At 39.1% G+C, this 25762-nt stretch overlaps 1 protein-coding gene across 1 annotated transcript in view; it reads right to left on the minus strand.

Annotated features, from left to right (window-relative positions):
• NR5A1 (nuclear receptor subfamily 5 group A member 1) overlaps positions 1 to 25762 on the minus strand; it is a 365438-nt gene that overhangs the window by 245865 nt on the left and 93811 nt on the right. The gene's annotated exons all lie outside the window — the stretch shown is intronic.

The following is a 25762-nucleotide window of genomic DNA, read 5'->3' on the forward strand; positions in this document are numbered from 1 at the left end:
AATCCATTATGATTTCTTTCCCATCTTTTTCATGTAATTGATCCACAATTGATTTACCACAGTTAGGTACAGTGATATTATATGGAGACTCGAACCAAGTGCTTTTCTCCCTTCTTGGATAAATCTCCCCCTTCTCCCTCAAGCTTTCATTTCAGCAACTTATCTCTAAGCATAACATGTTAGACTCTTATCGTTAGCTCAATCCAGCTTGTAAACACTTTACATATATCGTTTTCTAGGATTGATCATACCTTCTTAAGTGTTCTCAATGACTACCTCATTAATAACACTTCTGCAGATATTTCCCCTCTCACTCTTTGGGAAGCCCACAAACCTGTAATTCGAGGTATGTTTATCAGGCAAGCATTATTTTTCAAACGTGAGTGTAAGCTCATTCACCAAAAATTAGGAAAGGACTTCAATCTGTGTCATGATGCATTCCAAAATTCTCCCTTGGGTGCATATTTACGCTGGCCACTAGGTGGTGCTTCCGTTGATTTCCGCATCGAATATGTAAATGAGCAAGATACGCCGATTCACAAACATACGTACGCCCGTCGCCATTAGTTAAGCCGTTTACGTAAGACATACGCCGGCGTAAAAATAAAGCTGGTCTCTAGGTGGCGCAGCCCATGCAAGGTATGGACGTCGGAACAAGCGTATCTTTTTACGTTTTTTACGTAAGTCGTACGTGAATGGGGCTGTGCGTAGGTTACGTTCACATCACAAGCATTGAGCCGGGGTATCTTTGGGCGTAAATACGACGTGATACTGAGCATGCGTGCGCATGCGTCGTTCGTTAGGCCATGCATCTACATGGGGTCAAGCTTAATTTAAATACAACACGCCCACGACCTGCCTACTTTAAATTACGCGCACTTACGCCGGCCCATTTACGCTACGCCGCCGTAACTTAGGACGCAAGTGCTTTGTGAATACAGCACTTGCCTCTCTAAGTTGCGGCGGCGTAGCGTAAATAAGATACGCTACGCCCGCACATAGTTACGCCGCCCTACGTAAATCTGAGCCTACATGTTTAGTGAAAATACTTGCGACCCACTTGAATCAAGTAGTAGGCAAAGTTGTTCATCGAGATCAAGTTGGGTTTATCCTCTCTGCGCAAAACAAGTGATAATATTTGTAGAGCTTCTTTATCCAGACGTCTACCTGCGTGTTTTTTATTGCTTAATATAAGAAAAGCATTTGTCACTGTCTCATGGCTATACTTACAATATATTCTTAAAAAATGGGGGTTTGGACCGCATTTTTTTAAGTGGATTTCATCCTTATATGACAAGCCGAATGCATTTATTAAATATGCTGCTTTTAAATCAGACCTTTTCCCTTTTTGGAAGAGGCACCCGTCAAGGATGTCCTCTCTCCCCCCTCCTATTTTCACTCCTTATTGAACCCTTGGCCCATTTAATCAGATATGATCCAAACATAAAACTTATTGAATTAGCTGGATGTCATCATAACGTATGTCTTTTTGCAGATGACGTCTTACGCTTCATGTCATCTCCCCATATAACAGCATCTAATCTCCGCTCTGTCCTAAACCGTTCTGCACACATTTCGGGCTTAACCGTTAACTATCAAAAATTGACCGAGCTCAACAATTCCTTGCCTCCTTCAGACCTTCAGCTTGCTAAAGATTCACTTCCCTTCTCTTGGATACCTCACAGACTTCCATACCTGGGAATACAACTCACTCCTAAGATAAATGACTTACACTCAGCTAACTTCCCTCCATTACTAAAATAGGTTACTGAATTATTATCACAATGGTCCGCTTTCCCTTTATCCTAGATAGACAAAATGAATGTAATCAAGTTGGCTATATTGTCCAAGTTTTTATATATTTTTAGAGTCTTGCCCATCCCAGTTCCATCTAATTTTTTACGGCTTATACAGCACAGAATTTCTCCTTTAGCTGGGGTAAAATTAAATCTTGAACCTCTAAATCCACTCTGTCTCCCACAATGCTGCAGAGGTTTAGGTCTCCCAAATATTTCTGCTTACTATCATGCTGCACACCTTGCACATTTACCAAAATACCATGCAATCAAAGAAATTCCTTTATGGTTAACAATTGAGTCTGTTGACTGTGACCCAATTTCAGTATCTGACATGTTATGGGTAAGACCAACTGATTGTACTATCATTCACAATCCTATCACAAAACATTCTTTATCCACCTGGGACAGATTTAAAACTTCTCTTGGCCTTCAATTCCCTAGTTTACCATTCCTTTCATTTGTTAAAAATCCCGCTTTTTGCCTGCCTGGCTCGCTCCGAATCTTTCAAAGCATGGAATACAGCAAATTTATCCCATTTATATAATTTGGTATCTGCCTCCTTCATACATTATTTTCCTACTTTGTGTGTGATATTTGCATGGACCCTCAGTAAGAGGGTGTGTTTTTCCCGCTGGAGTACCTGCATGACCAGAGTCCAGACTAGAAGGAACTGCCTGTGGGACACACACATCTTCTCCGGTGTTTTCCTTGGCTCATGTGACCTTCCGTAATTGGAGGGTCCATGCTTTGTGGTAAGAGTACATCTTAGCCTTTATGTCATTGGCTCTCACTGAGTGGAGGATTCCCTTTCTGAATACACATTCACTTTCACTCCTATGATGGGTTTCTTTTGTTTGTTCCCTAGCTATTTGGCTTTGTGACTTTAGCCATTGTGCTTTTGGACTGTAGAGAGGCTCTTTTTTGTACACTTTTTTTGCACATTTATGATTTGTTTATATATAAATTTACATATAATGTTCCTGTATTTGATTTTCTGAACGCAACTTACTTTTTCTTTGTCACTTTTCTGTTGTGTTTATACAGTAGCTCACAATATTTGTTGCAGCTCTTATATATTTATTTTGTGTATTTTTTGTATTCAGCACAAGAGCAATATTGTTTTGCAGTTTTAGTTTTTAATATATACCTGTTAGATTGATGTTCTTATTACTGCTCTTGCAAAATGAATCAAGCGTCACTAGCTTACTTTTTTCCTTCTGATGGAATTTTCTAATGTTTCCGATGTAACACTTTATTGGTTTATTTGTTGCTCTACTTGTTACATTTTTACATTGTTATGTACTCATCCTGTTCATAAATCAATATGTTTAGCTTTATTGCTATTTTTGTTATAGTCAATCTTTGTTATATTTAAAAAATAATAAACAAATTTGACAAGAAAAAATACATAGTTACATAGTTACATAGTTAGTCAGGTTGAAAAAAAGACACAAGTCCATCCAGTTCAACCACAAAAAAAAATAAACAAACAAACAAAATAAAAAACACAGTACAATCCCCATACACCCAACTCCATACCCACAGTTGATCCAGAGGAAGGCAAAAAACCCCAGCAGAGCATGATCCAATTTGCTACAGCAGGGGAAAAAATTCCTTCCTGATCCCCCGAGAGGCAATCGGATTTACCCTGGATCAACTTTACCTACAAAACTTAGTACTCAGTTATATTATGTACATTTAGGAAAGAATCCAGGCCTTTCTTAAAGCAATCTACTGAGCTGGCCAGAACCACCTCTGGAGGGAGTATACAAATACAAAGTTAAAACCATCACATTGATACAGATTGCCCACAACCCCACATTCCCTGACCCCCTTCCATTCCAGTATACTCCATTATTCCCTAAATGTTTACAATATAGACTATGATTTTGGTAGAAATTGGCTAGCTTCAGGATAGTATGCAAGCTTGATTTGAATACATAGCAAACAGAGAGGCAAAGCATTTTTTTTGCAATAAAAAAATAAAGTGTATTATAAGACAATAGCCAAGAATATTTTAGAGTGGCTAGACAGTATGTCAGTAGCTTGGTCAGGCCACACATTAAGAGGGAGCGAAGAGGTGGATGTAATCTTGTAATACAAATTAAAGTGTAATATCTAACTGAAACACAGTAGATACAATTATTGTATCGTGGCTGGACAGTATGTAAGCAGTTTGATTAGGCTGCAAATTAAAATGGAGAGGCAAGTTGCATTTCAAAATAAACAGGGTATATCATCCGAAAGACAATAGACAAAAATACTATACTGGGGCTGAGCAGTATGTTAGGAGCTTGATTATGCCACAATTTAACAGGTAGAAACCAAGGCAGGTTGTATTATAAAATAAGCAGAGTGTATTATCTGAGAGACAATGGCCCGGATTCACAAAGCACTTGCGCTGACGTATCTCCAGATACACCGCGTAAGTGCAAATTTGTGCCGTCGTATCTGTGCGCCGGACTCACAAACTAAGATACGCCTAAAAATAGGCTTCATCCCACCGACGTAACTTGCCTATGCCGGCGTAGAGTGGGCGCATATTTACGCTGGACGCATGTGGCGCTGCCATTGATTTTCTATTAAAATATGCAAATGAGGGAGATACGGCGATTCACGAACGTACGTGCGTCCGACGCAGTGCGCGTAAAGTTATACGTCCAGCGTAAAGTTATGCCCCATAAAGGAGGTGTAACTCAGCAGCATCCATGCAAAGGGCTGCACCAGGGAACACAAGCTGGCGTATTTTATGTAGTTTACGTTGGACGTGAATATGGCTGGGCGTAGGTTACGTTCACGCCGTAGACAGTGATCCGATGTATCTTAGGCAGTTGTTCCGACGTGATTCTGAGCATGCGCACAGGGATGCGTCCGTTCGTTATAAGTATCTGTCTGACACTCAGCCCATCATTTGCATGGGGTCACGCCTCATTTGCATGGCTCATGCCCACTTCCACCTAGGCCGGCTTACGCCTGAGAAACCCAGCGCAGTTTTGGGAGCACTGGCTTTGTGAATTCAGTGCGTGCCTCTCTGCGCTGCGTCGGCGTAACATATCTTATTTGCGCTACGGCGGCGTAATGCCAAAATAGGGCAGAAATTACAAAGCAGGATTTACCTTGCAACAAGCATTATAAATTTTGCAGCTGAAGTCAAGCTGTGGAAAAGTTGTGTGTCATCTTTACAGCATTGGAATAAGCCCAGGGAGGGAGGCAGAAACTGATAATGGTGAAAGGTATCAAACTTTTATTTTTTTGGCCAGATGATACAAAACAATGTAGTCTGCAGCATTTTTATGAATGTGAACCAATCCACACTCGCCCATCTGTAATAAAATGGCTGTTGCACTAAAGAGCCTCTCAGACAACTCACTTGCTGAATTGAAAGCTAGAGGCTACAGCTAATACTGTATACAGTTTAGTTTGATCATGTGCTTTGGGTGCTGCCTGTGATTGCTGCCGGAAGCTGGACCTAACCACCACTGTGGCCTAAAAATATTCACTGTCACCGCTGCTCTTCCTTTTAGGGATCAGAGGCACATTAGTCATCAGAAGGGGCCCTGCCATATTCAGGAAATGCAGCAAAGAAATCTCTGCGCAACACTTCTTTAAAATTACAGATTAAAAAGACCCCATTCACCACAAATTGTCTGTAGCAAAGGAGCGAGAGTTCTTGGTGTCACTAAGAACAGCACCATCTTCAACCATCCCACCTCACCCATGTACAACATCCAGCCACCCATGTACAAACGTCCCCCAATGCCTGTCCCATCCTTCCCATAATCCTTCTCAGCATTCTGCTGCCTCTATTTCAAAGGGATATAACTAGCGGGCAAAAGATGCGTTTGGCCCTGGGACAGCAGCAAGTCTTCCTCTTGCTTCTGTGTCACTATTCCTGGTATATTACATCATGTGCCTCAGAGAGGACTGTATTGCTAATTCTTGCCTCTTTACAGCTCACTAGTGTCAAACCTAAATCCCTCACTATAAAAGAGGGAAACTTTTTATAGTGTGGGACTGGCACAAAACAAAGCGCTATTTTGGGCCATTCTAACCCTGCTGACTGCAGTTGTAAGGTCAGGCAGGCATTGTGGATCTGCAGAACCATAAACCCAAGCTCGATTTCTAATCTTACTATAATGTGGAGGTCCACCCTAAAAAAAAAAATTACACCAAAATGCTACAAAAAATATAAAAAAATAAATAAAATAAAATTGACTTATCAGAAATTGCAGTTGCTAGGCGGATCTTCCTAATCTGCCTCTTTCTAGTCTGCGGCTGGTCTTCATCCTCGCGTTGTCTTCTGGGGAATAGGGTGCGCTGCCTTCTGGAAACTGTGTGTATCCCAGAGAGCAGCGCCATTCATACAGCGCCGTGAGACTCGCACATGCGCAGTAGGAAACGGGCAGTGAAGCCGCAAGGCTCCACTGCCTGTTTCCCTTAGTGAGTTTGGTGGCGCTGGGACCTGCCACGATCGAGGGATCAACCTCGGGGAGCCTATATCAGGGGCGCCTAGGACAGGTAAGTGTCCTTATTAAAAGTCAGCAGCTACAGTGTTTGTAGATGCTGATTTAAAAAAAATCACAGGTGGAACCCTGCTTTAAACTGAGACTTGGCAAATGAGTTAATAAAGCATTATCTTGGTTAACTTTCTTTCCCTTTCTGCAAAGAAAAGATAAGCTTTGTTGGCTATCACACAAAGTAAAAAATCTTGGTTTAAAAAGCAATTGTTATGACACCCTGGGGAATCCATGTGCAACCCTTTTTGCCCCTGATTGTTACAAGCAATAAAAGAATCTGGTTGGAATTGAGCCATGTTTTACCACTATACTGTAAACTGGACCATTTAACGTTTAAAATGACACCAGGATTTTTCAGATCTGGGAGAAAGTGTATTTTCAAATAAACAAACATATACATATCTGTTTCTGTTTATCTATTTCTGGTAAATCATTTCTATTGTATTATGTTTTCCCTGTGTGATCAGAGTAGGATAATATTTGCTTCGCATGGCTTGCAATGAATCCCTAAGCCATCAGGAACCTGGATGGCCCCAGGATGCGCTCTTGTGTGAAGTGTTTGCACTTGCAGCTGTCTCTCATCACTGCAGAATACAGACAGAAGCTCTTTAAGTGTGTGAAGCACACAAAATAAACTTCTGTCACTATCCATCTGATGAGAAGATGATAGAAGCTCTATTCAAAGAACATCTCTGCAAAACCAGAGGATGAGTACCCAATCTTGTTCCCTTCTGTGTATATACAGATGGCAAGCAACAGAGCTCCTATTAAAGAAGTCAGATGATTAATTTTCTATTTCCCAAACATAACAAAAAGTAATACATATTACCAATTCTTGAAATAGTGTTCAATATTTTGTACCTTCCAGTGTCATTAATATTAAAAAGTAAACATCTACGTGTTCAAGCATCTATATTCATATGTACAGTATGTACTGTATTTATGTTACCCCAAAGCATAAACAGCTGAGTTATATTCATACTTTTATGTTCACTAGCTATGAAGCAGGAAAAACAATTGGAAGTTAAAGGGTAACTCCACTTTCATGGAAAAATATAGCAAATAATATACTGTATCATATACAATTGCTACAAATGCCATATTATAACCTAATGTTATTAAAAATTACGCTTACATTTTTTTGTAAAATGAAATGCAGTAAGGCAACCTGGAGGACTTCTGTACACAATGGTGTACAGCAGGGGTCTCCAACCCCCAAACCACGGCCCAGTCCGCATCTGACAAGTGACAGTCCCCACCTGGCAAGTGACAGTCCCCACCTAGCAAGTGACAGTCCCCACCTGGCAAGTGACAGTCCCCACCTGGCAAGTGACAGTCCCCACCTGGCAAGTGACAGTCCCCACCTAGCAAGTGACAGTCCCCACCTGGCAAGTGAAAATCCCCATCTGCAAGTGACAGTCCCCATCTGGCAAGTGACAGTCCCCATCTGGCAAGTGACAGTCCACATCTGGCAAGTGACAGTCCCCATCTGGCAAGTGACAGTCCCCATCTGGCAAGTGACAGTCCACATCTGGCAAGTGACAAGCCGCATCTGATGGAAAGTGACACTCCCCATCTGGCAAGTGACAAGCTACATCTGGTGGTAGGCGATGGTGGCAAGTGACACACTCAGGGTCCCCACAAAAATTCAACGTCGTTTGCGTAAGACGTCCGTGAATGGCGCTGGACACCATTTACGTTAACGTCTAAGCAAATGACGTCGGTGTGACGTCATTTAGCGCAATTTACCCGACGGAGCATGCGCAGTACGTCCGGCGCGGGAGCGCGCCTAATTTAAATGGGACTCGCCCCATTCGATTGGGCCCGCCTTGCGCCGGACGGATTTAGGATACACCGCCGCAAATTTCCAGGTAAGTGCTTTGTGGATCGGGCACTAACTTGGGAAATTTGCGGCGGTGTAACTTAAATCGTTTAAGTTACGTTGCGCCCGGGCTACGTGAATCTGGCCCATTGTACCTACGCGTCAATAATAATTAATTTTCTTTCTTTAATGATTTAATTTATTTATTTACTTATTGATTTATTGATTACACATTCACTAGATGGTATTACTAGCGCAACTCTTCCTTTTGTTTTTTTGTCTGTTTCACATGTATATCACATGTATGTAGGTGTTGCAGCTGGAGTTATTGATTTAACACTTTTTATCATATTCACAGCATCAATTTAATACTTTTCCCGTAGCGCAATATTTACCTTTGTTTACTTCTTCAAAAATAATGTAGCCTGAACCATGGTGAATTTAAGCTCTCAGATACACAAGGATTTCCATAGGAATCAAATGACCCTTTTTGAAAGATTATCTAGCCAACCTCTTGTAGGGTTCTGGGAACTCCCTCTGTATTCTTGACAGGGATCCCTGTCTGGAGAAGGAGTTGAGATCCAACCATCAGACATGTGCAGTATGCTGCATAATGTCTTGACCAGTGTAGAAACAAAGGTATGAGAGGATTTGGAAATATCCATCCCTCTGAGCAACAATAGTACTCATCTTAAAATCACATCTGCTGCAACTGGAAATGCCGTCCCTAGAGACAGTAAGATTTGATGTTGGCTAGCAGAACTTGTCTATTGTTTCTGGAGCAAAGGATTCCTCCTGGCACAGTCACAGGTTTGAAGGTGACTGATTCTCAACCATGGCCTGAAGTGAGGGTCCAAGCATCCAAGACCAAAGCTGTACTCTCTTATCAGAAGAGGGACAACCAGGTACTCGTAAGATATGTATGGGTGGCACAATCTGAAAAAGATCAGTAAACAACCTCTCCCCGGAATACTGAGATCTTTGCTGACTTTATTGTTGAGGACTCTCTTTCTCTCTTTCAATTCTTTCTGGACTCCAAGCCGGCACTGCAGAAGCAAACCTCTTCGGACTTAGCAACTATTGAACTTCAGTCTTCTTTCATTTGGCAGACATTTACTCTGAGGCAGGAGTCCAAACTAGACATGTGCACTGCCAAAAAATTCGTTTTTTTTCGTTTATGTTATATTCGTTTTTTTTATTTTTTCGTAAATTCGTAAATTCGGGAAATTCGAAAAATTTGTTTTTTTCCGTTTTTGTTTCATCCGTTTTTTTTTTTTTTCGTAAATTCGTAAATTTCGAAAAAAAAAAGTTTTTTTGCTTTTTTCGTAAATTCGTATTTCGGATTTCCGAAAAAGCAAAAAACGGAAAAAACGAATGAAACGAAAAAAACGAAAACACATTTTTTTTTCGGAAATTCGGAAATTTACGAATTTTCGAAATTTCGAATTTTGAATTTTGAATTTTTCAATTTTCGAAATTTCGAATTTAGACATTTCGAATTTTTCAATTTTTTGAATTTCGAATTTTTCAATTTTCGAAATTTCGATTTTCGAATTTTTCAATTTTCGAAATTTCGATTTTCAAATTTTTCAATTTTCGAAATACGAAAATTCGGAAATACGAAAATATTCGGAAATACGAAAATTCGGAAATACGAAACTTCAAAATTTTGAAAATTGAAAAATTCGAAATTCGAAATTTCGAAAGTTGAAAAATTCGAAATTCGAAAATTGAAAAAATCGAAAATTGAAAAAATCGAAAATTGAAAAAATCGAAAATCGAAATTTCGAAAATTTAAAACATCGAAAATGGAAAAATTCGAATTTTAGAATTTTTCCAATTTCGAATTTTTCAGAAATTTCGAAATTTTGAATTTTTCAATTTTAGAATTGTTCAATTTTCGTATTTCCGGATTTCTAAAATTGAAAAATTCGAAATTCGAAAATTGAAAAAAATCGAAAATTGAAAAAAAAATGTAAATTTCGAATTTTTGAATTTCCGAATTTTTGAATTTTCGTATTTCGAAAATTGAAAAATTTGAAAATCGAAATGTCGAAAATTGAAAAATTCGAAAATTAAAAAATTCGAAATTCAAAAATGAAAAATTCGAAAATCAAAAATTCGAAAACTAAAAAATTCGAAATACGAAACTTCGAAAATACGAAATTTCCAAAATTCGATAATGAAAAATTCGAAAATTTTTTATTTTTTCGTAAATTCGTAAATTCGGGAAATTCGAAAAATTTGTTTTTTTCCGTTTTTGTTTCATTCGTTTTTTTTATTTTTTCGTAAATTCGTAAATTTCGAAAAAAAAAAGTTTTTTTGCTTTTTTCGTAAATTCGTATTTCGGATTTCCGAAAAAGCAAAAAACGGAAAAAACGAATGAAACGAAAAAAACGAAAACACATTTTTTTTTTTGGAAATTCGGAAATTTACGAATTTTCGAAATTTCGAATTTTGAATTTTGAATTTTTCAATTTTCGAAATTTCGAATTTAGACATTTCGAATTTTTCAATTTTTTGAATTTCGAATTTTTCAATTTTCGAAATTTCGATTTTCGAATTTTTCAATTTTCGAAATTTCGATTTTCAAATTTTTCAATTTTCGAAATACGAAAATTCGGAAATACGAAAATATTCGGAAATACGAAAATTCGGAAATACGAAACTTCAAAATTTTGAAAATTGAAAAATTCGAAATTCGAAATTTCGAAAGTTGAAAAATTCGAAATTCGAAAATTGAAAAAATCGAAAATTGAAAAAATCGAAAATTGAAAAAATCGAAAATTGAAAAAATCGAAAATCGAAATTTCGAAAATTTAAAACATCGAAAATGGAAAAATTCGAATTTTAGAATTTTTCCAATTTCGAATTTTTCAGAAATTTCGAAATTTTGAATTTTTCAATTTTAGAATTGTTCAATTTTCGTATTTCCGGATTTCTAAAATTGAAAAATTCGAAATTCGAAAATTGAAAAAAATCGAAAATTGAAAAAAAAATGTAAATTTCGAATTTTTGAATTTCCGAATTTTTGAATTTTCGTATTTTGAAAAATTTGAAAATCGAAATGTCGAAAATTGAAAAATTCGAAAATTAAAAAATTCGAAATTCAAAAATGAAAAATTCGAAAATCAAAAATTCGAAAACTAAAAAATTCGAAATACGAAACTTCGAAAATACGAAATTTCCAAAATTCGATAATGAAAAATTCGAAAATTGAAAAATTCGAAATTTCGAAAAATTCGAAATTTCGAAAAATTCGAAATTCGAAATTTCGAAAAATTCGAAATTCGAAATTTCGAAAATTGAAAAATTCGAAATGTCAAAAATTCGAAAATCGAAATTTCGAATATTGAAAAATTCGAATTGTCAAAAATCGAAATTTCGAAAATTGAAAAATTCGAAAATCGAAATTTCGAAAATTGAAAAATTCGAAATTCGAAAATTGAAAAAATCGAAGTTCGAAAATAAAAAAATGTTTCAAATTTCGAATTTTTCAATTTTCGAATTTCGAATTTTTCAGTTTTCGAATTTCGAATTTTTCAACTTTCGCTTTTTTTCCATTTTGAATTTTCGAAATTCGTAAATATGAAAATTCGGAAATACAAAAATTCGAAATTTGAAACATTCGAATTTTTCAAGTTTCGAAATTCGAAATGTGAAAAATTCAAAATGTGAAAAATTCAAAATGTGAAAAATTCAAAATGTGAAAAATTCAAAATGTGAAAAATTCAAAATGCGAAAAATTCGAAATTTCGAAAAATTCGAAATTCGAAATTTCGAAAATTGAAAAATTCGAAATGTCAAAAATTCGAAAATCGAAATTTCGAATATTGAAAAATTCGAATTGTCAAAAATCGAAATTTCGAAAATTGAAAAATTCGAAAATCGAAATTTCGAAAATTGAAAAATTCGAAATTCGAAAATTGAAAAAATCGAAGTTCGAAAATAAAAAAATGTTTCAAATTTCGAATTTTTCAATTTTCGAATTTCGAATTTTTCAGTTTTCGAATTTCGAATTTTTCAACTTTCGCTTTTTTCCATTTTGAATTTTCGAAATTCGTAAATATGAAAATTCGGAAATACAAAAATTCGAAATTTGAAACATTCGAATTTTTCAAGTTTCGAAATTCGAAATGTGAAAAATTCAAAATGTGAAAAATTCAAAATTTGAAAAATTCAAAATGTGAAAAATTCAAAATGTGAAAAATTCAAAATGTGAAAAATTCAAAATTTGAAAAATTCAAAATTTGAAAAATTCAAAATGGAAAAATTCGGGAAAAAAAAACGGAAGTCTGAAAATTCGGGAAAAAAACGGAAATCCGAAAATTCGGGAAAAAAACGGAAATACGAAAATTCGGGAAAAAAATCGGAAATACGAAAATTCGAATTTTCGGAAAACGAAAATTCGTAAATTCTTAAATTCAAAATTTTCGAAAGTCCGAAAATTCATAAATAAAAAATTGGTAAATGCGAAAATTCGTAATTAACGAATTTCCGAATTTTCGTAAAAAAACGAATTAGAAACAAAATTAATTGCACATGTCTAGTCCAAACTAAACACAGTTCTTTGCTATCAACTAGCCCTCGAAGAACACAGTTTAAACACTTCCAATGCAGACATTGGGGGTTATTTACAAAAGGCAAATCCACTTTGCACTATAAGTGCACTGCATCTTTGAGCCTGATGCCACGTACACACGTTTTTAATGTCATGGAAAAAACAACGTTTTTCTTGACGGGATTCTTGTCAAACCTGCCTTCCATACACACGATCATGAAAAAAAATGCTCGAGCAAAGCGTGGTGACGTACAACAGCACTATAAAGGGGAAGTTCCATTCAAATGGTGCCACCCTTTGGGCTGATTATGCAAATTTCCCTTCTCATAACTTGCTTCTGAGCATGCACGTTTTTTTCCCCGTCGTTAAAGCCTACACACGACCGTTTTTCACGACAAGAAAAACGACGACGTGAAAAACGACGAGAAAAAATAGAGCAGGTTCTAAATTTTTAATGCCCATTTTTCTCGTTGAGAAAAATGCCCTGGAGCCTACACATGATCGTTTTTAATGACCAATTTTAAAAATGGCATTTTTCTCGTCATGAAAAATGTGTGTACGCGGCATGACTCGTTGAATAGCCCCTTGAACGCTTAGGGGGGACTGGTGGTTCATAGGACAATTTAGAAAATGAGGGCATGGAGAAGGGGGTTGACCTGATAAATCTTGCATCATCACCACCAGCTGTATGGAGTGGTGATGGCAAAACAAGTTTTCTCTTTCTTCAGCTGCCACCTAGTAAAATGCTCAGCTAATGTGCAGTGAGTCTGTACAATATTTCTGGCTGCTATTTTTTTTCATGATAAAAACTGCTTTGCCTCTCCCTCTTAGGCCCCGTACACACGACCAGATCTGTCCGTTGGGATTTATCCGCGGATCAGTTCCAGCAGACAAATCCGGTCGTGTGTACGGCCTAGCGGACATTTTTCGGCGGATATTTGTCCAGCCGACTGTTTTTCAAGCGGATAAAAATTTCTTAGCATGCTAAGAAATCTATCCGCTGGAAACCTGTCCGTCGGACTTATCCGGTCGTCTGTACAGACTCACCGGATAAGTCCGACCGATCCCCATCCCTCGCATGCGTCGAAGTGGCCACATCACCGCGTATGTTTTCCGCTGGGATTTTGATCTGATGGTGTGTACACACGAGCGGATGTCCGATGAAAACTGTCCGCCGGACCGTTTCCATCAGACATTTCTGCTCCGGATTTTGAGCCCATCAGATCAAAATCCGGAGCAGAAATGTCTGATGGAAACGGTCCGGCGGACCGTTTTCATCGGATATCCGCTCGTGTGTACAGGGCCTTACAGTGAAGCCCAACATACTCTCCAACCTAGAAAAAATTGTATGGTTGCACTTAGTGATATACTGAATGCATAAACCAAAGGAAGGGTTTTGGAGAACCACTTATTGAAATACAGAGGAAAATACTATAAGTGATGTATTTAACCATACAAAAGAGTGCAAAAATAATGATATAATAGTGATACCAAAAAAGAGTGCACTAGGGATAATATCTCAACAGCATAATCATATAAAGACATCCATGAAAATCAAACATCAAATGTCCGGGTAAATGTGAAAAGTCCACAAATATAAATGCCACTAAATCCAACGGAAAGTGAAGGTGCAGACCACAGGGAGAGGGGAAAACTGTCCACCACCACCAGTATGGATACTTCCTCATGTGCCACACACAGATGAAAATGGGGGGACCCTTACCAGATGTGTTGGACCTCAAATAACAAGGTCGTGATGGCTTGGCAGATAAACCTCTGCAAGGTTAACTTGGTAAACCTGGATATCCCAAGTGTTATATATCCAGAATAGCCGCTAGGGGTCCCGTATTGCTGGTCACTCCGAACGCAGGCAAAACCATAGGAAATATAGAGGATAATAAAAAAAATAGGCAGCAATGTGCATTACCTCTTTTAAAAGGTTTTGGTCATTTATTGGATGTCACCCAAAACAATAGAGTGATACAATAATAAAAAAAACAGGTAGAATATAAAAATAAATATAGTTTAAAAAAGGCAGCCAGCTGCGCTGCAATAGAACGAACGCCTGTGCTTTCCAGGGTCACGTGGGAACGTGGTGACGTCGATACGTAGCACAGCCCTGACCAGTTTCGTCACACATGACATTCTCAAAGTGATGCCCGTGCCCTTTGAGAACGTCATTTGTGATGAAACTGGTCAGGGCAGTGCTACGTATCGACATCACCACGTCCCCACGTGACCCCAGAAGCACGAGCGTTCGTTCTATTGCAGCGCAGCTGGCTGCCTTTTTTAAACTATATTTATTTTTATATTCTACTTGTTTTTCTATTGTATCACTCTATTGTTTTGGGTGACATCCAATAAATGACCAAAACCTTTTAAAAGAGGTAATGCACATTGATGCCTATTAATTTTACTTAACCAGATTGGGGTGCTGCTGCTGTATTTAAGCTAATTATGTAATGCCAGAATAAGGGCTCTTTCACATGGAGCGGACCGTTTCTGGGTCCGCTCCGTGTGTCTCCGTATGCTCAGCGGGGATCCCCGCTGAGCTGTCGGCGGATAGGGCGGTCCCCGCACACAGTGCAGAGACCGCCCTGTCTCAGCTCCGCTCTGCCCTATGGGGAACCGGATGCAGACGGACCATCTGTCCGTCTGCATCAGTTCCGTTCCGCCGGACGGAAGAAAAATAGGGTTTTCTTCCGTCCGAAAACCGGATCCCGACGGACGCGGACGTTAGCGGATGCTCCATCCGCTAACGGATGCGATCCCATAGGGATGTATTACAAGTCCGTTAACGGACTTGTAATAACGGACAGGCGGAGCGGACGTCTGAAAGGGGCCTAAGGTGTTTCTGACGTTGTTCGCAAGAATAATACTTTCCATAATGCTGCATATAGCTTATAGTTATCTCCTAAGCAGTAATTTGTTTACAAACGGTTTATTGAAAAAATAAGTCTCAATACAGTTTAAACTCGAATTGTACAAAAATACATACAAGAGCAGTGAACATCTGTGAAGAATATCCATAGCAGTTATAGGATAGGCAGAGAAATAGGTAATGATTTGTATGAAAGGCTAGCAGGTAGCACAATGCAGCAATGTGAGAACTTAATGAATTAGATTAATGGCAAAAAGAGAGAAGAAGAAAAAAAAAAAAAAATTTGGCTTAATTTAGTGATTCAACAGAGAAAGGTCCCAAGGCTTCCATTTCTGATCATATATGTTCATAGTATCATATAAGGTGTGATGAATGCGTTCTCCTAGTTTGATGGATATCATACGATCCATAATTTGGGACCATGGCACAATGGAGGAGCGCCAATTGAGCGCTATCGCCCAGTGTATTGATGTGAGCAAGGTGTGTATTAGCCTGGTGTGGGCTTATAGGGATGTCGGGGATAGGATAAAACAGGAGACACATTTTAGGTGTCAGTTCTATTCTTCTACCTGTTATCTGTTCTATTTTAATACTGACTTGGTGCCACGTGTCTTTGAGGTGTGCACATTCCCAGAAGGTGTGAATAAGGGAACCCTGTACTGGGCAGCCTCTAAAACAAAGGGGAGATGTTGTAGGATATAATGAATTAATTCTGTCAGGGGTGAGGTACCACCTATATTGGAGTTTAATAGCAGATTCCCTAATGAAGGCTGTCTTGGTACATTTCCGTAGGTTATTTGTCATGCTGTCCCATTGTTCAGTGGAGAAGGATTCATCTAGATCTGATTCCCATTGCATCATTTGGCATGTTTTGTCTGGTAAAGTAATTTGAAGGATTGTTTTTTCTCTCCATGTCACCCTAAAAGCTGCATAAAAAGAAGGACTCCCTACTACTTTTCTTGCTTTGGGCATTTATTACCCATGGCAGTGCCCAGCTCCTCATGCCCCTTGCTTGAAAATAATTAGAAAATTAGTCTTGACAATGGTCAAATAAAAATTTCAAGCCCGCCCATGACTTCAATGGGGTGTGAATTTAGGGTTTGCAATTTCTAGTTCAGTGAACACCCCACAAATGAAGGACCTAGACACACTTGCTAAACATTATTTGTTACTAGATTTTTTTCTGAGTCTCTGTATAACATAATTGCATTATCTGTTGACCCTGCCAGTAGTTTGGCTTGTTTCCATTTCCTTTAACAGGATGATCGCAGTGTTAATTCTGCAATGAAATCATACAGCAGTGTTATTAATTTGTGGACAGGGTAGTTATAGATTCCTGGTGCCCAACACGCAGCCCACTGGCCCTCTGCGAGCAGCAGGCAGGCCATCATGTACCATCAATGAGGTGCTGGGCACTAGCACGCTCTCCATGTTCCAACACCCAGCACTGAAAGAGAAAGCTATCTCTGCCCACAGTACATGTTCCAGTATGTGGAGAGAAAGAGGGTGGCATGGGAGAATATGATGGGTAAATGATCACCAATAGAGGTAAATTTCAATGCAATGACCACTTGGACAGATGGTTATTGGAGGATAATTTTCACTGCCACTGACCACCAATGCAGGGGGAGTTAAATTTTTACTGCCAGTGACCACCAGTGCAAGCGGGATTGGGGATTAACTTTCACTACCACTCACCAATGCAGGGGGATTACATTTCACTGCCAGTGACCACCAAATGTGGGTGGGGGGCGTTTTTAGTACTGCCACCAGTTGGGGCTAGTATTGCATTCAGGGAAACCAATTTTGGGGTTATTATTGCGTCCATTGATGACCGGAATAGAGAATTTTTTTGTTCTCTAACCCCAATGCTTTGCAGTTATTATTGCATTCACTAACATCAAAGTTGTGGGTTATTATTTCTCTCACTGACACCAATGCTGGGGGCTATTATTGCATTTACTGACACCAACGCTGGGGGTCATAATACTCAATTTTCTACATGGTGCATTGTGATATGCTGTAAAAAAAAATGGACCAGAATTTTGGGGCATTGAAGTGCGAAAAGGCGCTGCCCTCTGGAAGTATCGGGGGCTTCACTTTCAGATTTCACTGTTTTAGATGAACATAAAGTTTTAAATTAGGTAAACTATGAACAAAGCAGAGAAAGATGCAGAGCTTAGGGAACAATAATGAACTATGTATTGTACAAAAGCAGCTGCAATAGTCTCAAAAGAGTATACCTCTGGTTGTCAGATATTTAAATAAAACATAGAAGACTTATGTGCTTCTGTGCAGTGGGAAACATTGATGTTTTCAGAAAAGTAACAAATGTAAAACAGTTTTCACACTAATGTATGCATTTTATCAAGCTTAAAACACCTGCTTGCTCATCATAAAGAAAATAAAACCACTGTATCCAGGAGAGAATAAAAGGGAGAGGGTACACAATATAGAGCCAATGTATCAGAAGGGAAATAAATCATTATTGTAAAACTATATTGTAAAACTACAGGTGATACTCGAAAAAATTTAATATCGTGCAAAAGTTCATTTATTTCACTAATGCAACTTAAAAGATGAAACTAATATACGAGATATACTCATTACATGCAAAGCAAGATAGTTCAAGTTGTGATTTGTCATAATTGTGATGATTATGGCGTACAGCTCATGAAAACCCCAAATCCACAATCTCAGAAAAGTAGAATATTGTGAAAAGGTGCAATATTCTAGGCTCAAAGGGCCAGATCCACAAAAACCCGGCGCAACGTAACTTTTTCAATTTAAGTTACACGGCCGAAAAATTTCTACCTAAGTGCCCGATCCACAAAGCACTTACCTAGAAATTTTCGGCTGTGTAACTTAAATCCGGACGGCGCAAGGCGCTCCTATTCAAATGGGGCGAGTCCCATTTAAATTAGGCGCGCTCCCGCGCCGGCCATACTGCGCATGCTCACGACGTCATTTTCCTGACGTGCTTAGCGCGGTTTTATGTTGCGCCGGGCGTAAAAAAAAAATACGAGTTGCGGCGGGAAAAAAAAAATGTAAAAAAAAAGACGGCGACGCGGGATAGAAGGGTCTACTTTTACAAGGCCTAAACAGTTTAGGCCTTGTAAAAGCAGCCCTAATTTTATGATTGCAAACTAATACTAACGGAGAAAAAACGAAGCTGAAAAGCTTTGTGGATCTCCGTAAGTGCTAATTTGCATACCCAACACGGCATTTCGACTCGAAATGCCCCCAGCGGCGGATGCGGTACTGCATCCTAAGATCCGGCAGTGTAAGTCCCTTACACATGTCGGATCTTCTGTCTATCTATTGGAAACTGATTCTGTGGATCAGTTCCAAAGATAGAAACAGGGATACGACGGCGTATCAGTAGATACGCTGTCGTATCCCTTTTGTGGATCTGGCCCAAAGTGCCATAACACCTGCAAAGAGTTCCTGAGCCTTTAAATGGTCCCTCAGTCTGGTTCAGTAGGAATCACAATAATGGGAAAGACTGCTGACCTGACAGTTGTGCAGAAAACCATCATTGACACCCTCCATAAGGAGGGAAAGCCTTAAAAGGTAATTGAAAAAGAAGTTGGATGTTCCCAAAGTGCTGTATCAAAGCACATCAATAGAAAGTTATGTAGAAGGGAAAAGTGTGGAAGAAAAAGGTGCACAAGCAGTAGGGATAACCGCAGCCTGGAGTGGATTGTCAGGAAAAGGCCATTGAAATGTGTTGTAGACTTTAACAAGGAGTGGACTGAGGCTGGAGTCAGTGCATCAAGAGCCACCACACACAGACAGATCCTGGACATGGGCTTCAAATGTCATATTCCTCTTGTCAAGTCACTCCTGAACAAACAAGTCAGAAGCGTCTTACCTGGGCTAAAGGAAAACAGACCTGGTCTGTTGCTCAGTGGTCCAAAGTCCTCTTTTCTGATGAGAGCAAATTTTGCATCTTATTTGGAAACCAAGGACCCGGAGTATGGAGGAAGAATGGAGAGACACACACTGCAAGATGCTTGAAGTCCAGTGTGAAGTTTCCACAGTCTGTGTTGATTTGGGGAGCCGTGTCATCTGCTGGTGTTGGTCCACTGTGCTTCATTAAGTCCAGGGTCAACACAGCCGTCTACCAGGAGATTTTGGAGCACTTTATGCTTCTTTCCACAGACAAGCTCTATGGGGATGCTGACTTCATTTTCCAGCAGGACTTGGCACGTGCCCACACTGCCAAAAGCACCAAAACCTGGTTTAATGACCATGGGATTACTGTGCTTGCTTGGCCAGCAAACTCGCCTGACCTGAACCCCCATAAAGAATCTATGGGGCATTGCCAAGAGAAAGATAAGAGACATGAGACTGAACATTGCAGAAGAGCTGGAGGCCACTATTGAAGCATCCTGGTCTTCCAAAACACCTCAGCAGTGCCACAGGCTGATAGTTTCCATTCCATGCTGCATTGAGACAGTAAATACTGCAAAAGGGGTCCAAACCAAGTACTGAGTACATATGCATGCTTCTACTTTTCAGAGGTCCGATATTGTTCTATGTACAATCTTTGTTTTATTAATTGCATGTAGTATTCTAATTTTCTGAGATTGTGGATTTGGCGTTTTCAAGAGCTGTACGCCATAATCATAACAATTATGACAAATCACGGCTTGAACTATCTTGCTTTTCATGTATTGAGTCTCTCTCATGTATTAGTTTCACCTTTTAAGTTGAATTAGTGAAATAAATGAACTTTTGCACGATATTCAAATTTTTCGAGTATTACCTGTATATGTAAAACTTTGCTTCCAGAATGCTTGCTCATGCATATTAGAGTGGGAGCACAGAACTTGTCAGTTCTGCCACATTCCTTAAAAGAAAGGTCTTTATTTGATAATACATTTAGCTCCCTCTTGGATTTTTTTATATTCTTAAAATAATTGTAAAGGCTTTCTTTCATTTATTTTTTCTAAAATAACAAACATGATATCACACAGAGCGGCCCTGATCCTCCTCTTCTAGTATCCCCTATCGTCACTCTAGGCTCCACTTTCTCTTCATGTGCCACCATAGGAAGCTGCTACCTATGGGGGCACACTCCTGAAGTGGACTTTGTATATAGACACACAGCATGACTTGGCCCCGTACTGAAGCTCCCATCTCAAACGATTTCATTGACAGCAGTGGGAGCCAATGGTTCTTGTTACTGCCTCTGTGCCTGTGTGAAGAGGGCGGTAGAGCAGTTCTGGCAATAAAGAGGCACATCGCTGGATCAAGATAGGACTCAGGTAAGTATATAGGGAGGTGAGGGGGCATTTTTTACCTTACTGCAGAGAATGCACTAAGGCAAAAAATGTCTTGCCTTTAGAACCATTTTAAGCACTAATGTTATAAATACCTAATTATGGTATTTCACCTGTGATTCCTCAGAAAATTAGAAAACATACACTACTGGGTGTAATTCAGGGAATGGTAACATTTATATTAAAGTGATTGTAAGGCCTCGTACACACAATAGGTTAAACAGAGGACAACGGTCTGATGGACCGTTTTCATCGGTCAAAATCGATCGTGTGTGGGCCCCATAGGTTATTTAACCATCGGTTAAAACAAAACCAACTTGCTTTAAATTTAACCAATGGATTCCTAACCGATAGGTCAAAACCGATCGTTAGTAGGCACAACCATCGGTTAAAAATCCACGCATGCTCAGAATCAAGTCGACGCATGCTTGGAAGCATTGAACTTCGTTTTTTTCAGCACGTTGTTGTGTTTTACGTCACCGCGTTCTGACACGATCGTTTTTTTAACCGATGAAAACGGTCCATCAGACCGTTCTCATCGGATGGACTGATCGTGTGTACGCGGCTTTGGGCTTAGTTTTTTATTTATTTTTAAATAGTTTACTCCACTGTGCAGTTCGTTTTGCACAGAGTGGCCACAATCCTCAACTTCTGGGGTCCCCCAGTGGCGCTGGTAGCTCTTCCCTGCATTGTATAACTCCCCAGGAGAAGCGCCCCCCGGAGCCCACATTATTGGATTTGATTGACAGCAGCGGCACCTGCGACAACGTGCAGAGGGAAAAAGTGCGTCTCCAGGTGAGTAAAATGGGGGGCTGGGGGGCCGGTCAGTGACAGAAGTTTTTTCACCTTAATGCAGAAAAAACATGAGGGTTTACAACTTTAAGATAAGCAAAATCTCACATAGGAAAACCTGCACATTAAATGTAAAATGTGATTTTTTACAAAAATGATAACATTACAAGAATTCCCCAGTTACATCTGCATTGTTTTAGTTGGTATTTTAGTCAATGATTTTCAGTTCTGCATTGGCTATGTGCCCACAAAATATTCACATTCCATTAAGAGCTGTTATCTATAGTGTGATAACCTCCATTGGCCTCTGTTCAGAATTGTTTGTAGGAGTCTAGATGTGCATATTAGAATCAGTTGTTGTGCTGCTTTTGCATGTGCATTTTACATTACATAGTTTGCCATTGTGGATTGCAGGTTTCTGGTTATATAAATATGTCTTGTGCAAGTCTTTGCAGTGAGACATACCAAATAATTGGTTTGCATAACTCAAAAATGTATTTTTAACATAAATACATTTTAATTAATTATTTTTAGAATAGTATTCTTATTTTTATACATGAATGACATAGCTCGAACAGTTTACACAGCATTTTACTAAATAAAGGGAGATAGTACAGAAACAATTCAATACAAGAGGGTTCAAAAGGCCCTTCTTGTATGAGCTTTCAATCTAAAAAGGAGGGGTACATGAAACAATGGGTAATACATGGGGGGTGCACTAATGGAGAAATTAAAGGCACAGATTTTTAGGTGGAGGCTGAATAGCTTTCCCTGAGGTGATGAATCTAATGGCTGGCTTCATATATTGTTGTTGATATTTTGAATTATACTTTTGCAAAGGTCAGTGGAGTAGTAGACAGAGAGGCACCGAGGACACTGAATGCTGGGTAAGGTGGATAAGTCTGGAAGCAGAATTAAAGTGATTGCAAAGTCTTGTTTTTTGTCTTTTTAAATAACAGCATGTTATACTTACCTGCTCTGTGCAGTGGTTTTGCACAGAGCAGCCTGGATCCTCCTCTTCTCTGGTCCCCCTTTGCTGCTTCTGGCCCTTCCCTCCTGTTGAGTGCCCCCATAACAAGCAGCTTGCTATGGGGCACCTGAGCCAAGCAGCTCTGTGTCCACTCAAACACGGAGCCACGAATGCATTAAGATAAAAAAAAAACTTATGCCTTTACAACTCCTTTAATGATAGACTAAAGGCAGAATAACCTGTGTAACGTTAGACTAGTGAGGAGGGAGATGCAATAATTGAGGCAATGGCAGTGAATTAGTAGGTTTTTGGTGTCATCATTGATAAGACTGGGCCTATTTTAGAGATGTTATGGGAACAAGATGTGGACAATGATTGGATGTGAGGCTAAAAGGAAAAGTCAGAGTCTAGGATTACACCTAGCACACTGTCATGAGGGTAGGGACTGATAGTTTTACTATGTTGATAGAAATGTTCAGGAAGGAGCGTGGGGGAGTTGAAAATATTATTATCTCAGTTTTGGAAAGACTGAGTTTGAGTACATGGTGGGACATCCATACTGATATGTCAGCAAAATAGGTATGAGCATACGTGTGCGCAGCCTATTGCATTAGGGTGTGCACCCCAAAGCTTAAACACATATGCATGTTTATATATATATATATATATATATATATATATATATATATATATATATATATATATAAAAAAATATAGACATATATAAATATATATATATAGCAATGGACAGTGCCAGTAGAGCAGCAGTAGGGCTTTGGTGAAATATCAGGGGTCTAAACAGAGACAGAGAAAGGGACTGAGGACAGAGTTTCCCCAGTCTCTTTCTCTGCAGCCAAGCAGCAGGGGGATCTGTGCACTCCAGGGTGTGTCCAGGCACACCTGGCACACCCTGTGTGCACGCTTATGGTTATGAATGAGATTACTGACTTGGTGAGAAGAGGACCATAGGGATAGATTTGAGTGTCCACAGCATAAAAATGGTATTGGGGAGGCTATCAACTGACCAGTGGAGGAGGTGTAGACAGAGAATAGAAACAGTGCAAGGACAGAGCCTTCAGCGACCCCCATGGAAAAGCGACCCCCATGGAAAACAAAAAAAAAAGGATGGAGGATGTAGAGTTGTAGGTGACATAGAAGGTTTACTGATAGTAGGAGGATAAACAGAAAAGAGCAAAGTGTCATGGGTCAAGGGAGTGATTTTTTTTTTTTTTAGGGGGATTAGGTTGTCAACTGTATCAAAAGCAGCAGCAAGATATAATAGTAGCAGTAGGGAGTATCGGATAATTGTTTTACGTAGTACAGTAAGTTGAGAGGGAATTCTGCAGAGAGGAGATCCAGGCTAAAGGTACAGCAATTAACAAGCAACAACACACAGGGATAGACACCGGGAAAAAACTTCAGCTAACATTACTCAGGATCAGGCGGAGTTGGGAATAAAAATGTTTGGGAGTAAAGACTCCTTGTGACAAATCTGTATTACTTTAGTTGAGCCATTAAATTGCTCTTATCTCAATTTCCAGTTCAAGTGATTTGCTATCAGTGTGCTGTTCTATTTTAGTACCAGAACATTATTTATATACCCTGCACCAGTGAGTAGGTTTCATTGTTGAGAATTACAAGGCCGCAGTCCAGGGAAGTAACTAAACTCTCTATGAGAGCTTCACTTAATTCCAGACCTTGTTACTATTGTTATGGGAGGACTGTAAATATTATAATGTCTTCATTTTCAAGGTGTATGGTAAGTGGTAAACTAAAAATAACAAAGCGTTAGTGTTCATTTTGCACACAAATAACAGACCAGTATTATACTACAGAATGGTTACTTAATATCTGTCAGATAAGAGCTTGAATAAATGATTTTTAGAATTCTTCAAAGATGGACATAATGTGAAATAAGGGTAAAAGCAATCATTCTGAGTTAGGTAAGTAGCCATTCTGAGGAAATGAACACATGTCCAAAGCAGGTCACTTTTCACTGATATCTAAGATAGATATAATAATTATTATACTATAGAAGACGTGGAACTTGTGTACACATTATAATAATAGTAGCCAGGGGAGTTCAGTAAGTATGACAGTGTGCAGTATGCGCAGAAGAGAAGTCTGGATGGTACGACAGAAGGCAGTATGTGCAGAAAACGGGCAAGGGGGGTATGCCAGGTGTAATTTGTGCAAGAGAGGAATGCCTTTGTGAGAGCAAACATTATATGCTAGACAGGGATGTACAGTATGTGCAGGAGAATTATTTAAATGATATGAAACCTGTCATTGCATGCAAGAGAGGGTATGCCAGGTGTAATTTGTGCAAGAGAGGAATGCCTTTGTGAGAGCAAACATTATGTGCTAGACAGGGGTGCACAGTATGTGCAGGAGAATTATTTAAATGATATGACACCTGGCATTACATGCAGGAGGGCAAGAAGTAAGACAGTGGACCCAATGTTCATGTAAAGGATGTGGTGTGGGAGAGGTAGTGTGCAGAGAAGGCTATGACAGTTTACAAAATGTACAGCTAGGGTATGTCAAACTGGCCATAAATTGAAAAAATAAATAAAAATAGCAGACTCTTTCATCCACACAAACGAGGTGGATGGAGGAATCTCCCACCTACTGGAACATTGCATTCTGACAGTGGCAGCCAGGGCTGCTGATGAGGGGGGGGGGCACCAGTCCTCTTGTAGGGGGCCCAGGCTAACAGGGGGGCCCAAACAGCAGAGGGAATCAGTGGTTGGAGGGGCAATTACAGGATGCCCTATATCACACTCTGCAGCAGTTGGAAACTGGTTTCTCTCCCTCCCGCCGACTTCCAGCTGCTGCAGGGAGAGACACAGACACAGCTAACGGTTTTTCTGTCCCATAAAAAAAAAAAAATTTCTAACCCTGTTTAATTCCTTGTAAAATGTAAAAAAAAATCTTGGGGAAAAAATTGTAAAAAAATAATAATTTGTAAAAATGTTAAAATATTTTTTTTTCAAAACATTCTTTTTTTTTTAAATGATGAAATGTTTTTTGTTCAAAAATGTAAAAAACGAATTTAAAAAGGGCTAATTCACAAAGCTTCTCCTGTTATCTTTGTGTCCGCTAAGAATGATATTTTTTGTGAAAATGTTG

Source organism: Rana temporaria, chromosome 9 (genome assembly GCF_905171775.1).
Source record: "Rana temporaria chromosome 9, aRanTem1.1, whole genome shotgun sequence".
NCBI lineage: Eukaryota > Metazoa > Chordata > Amphibia > Anura > Ranidae > Rana > Rana temporaria.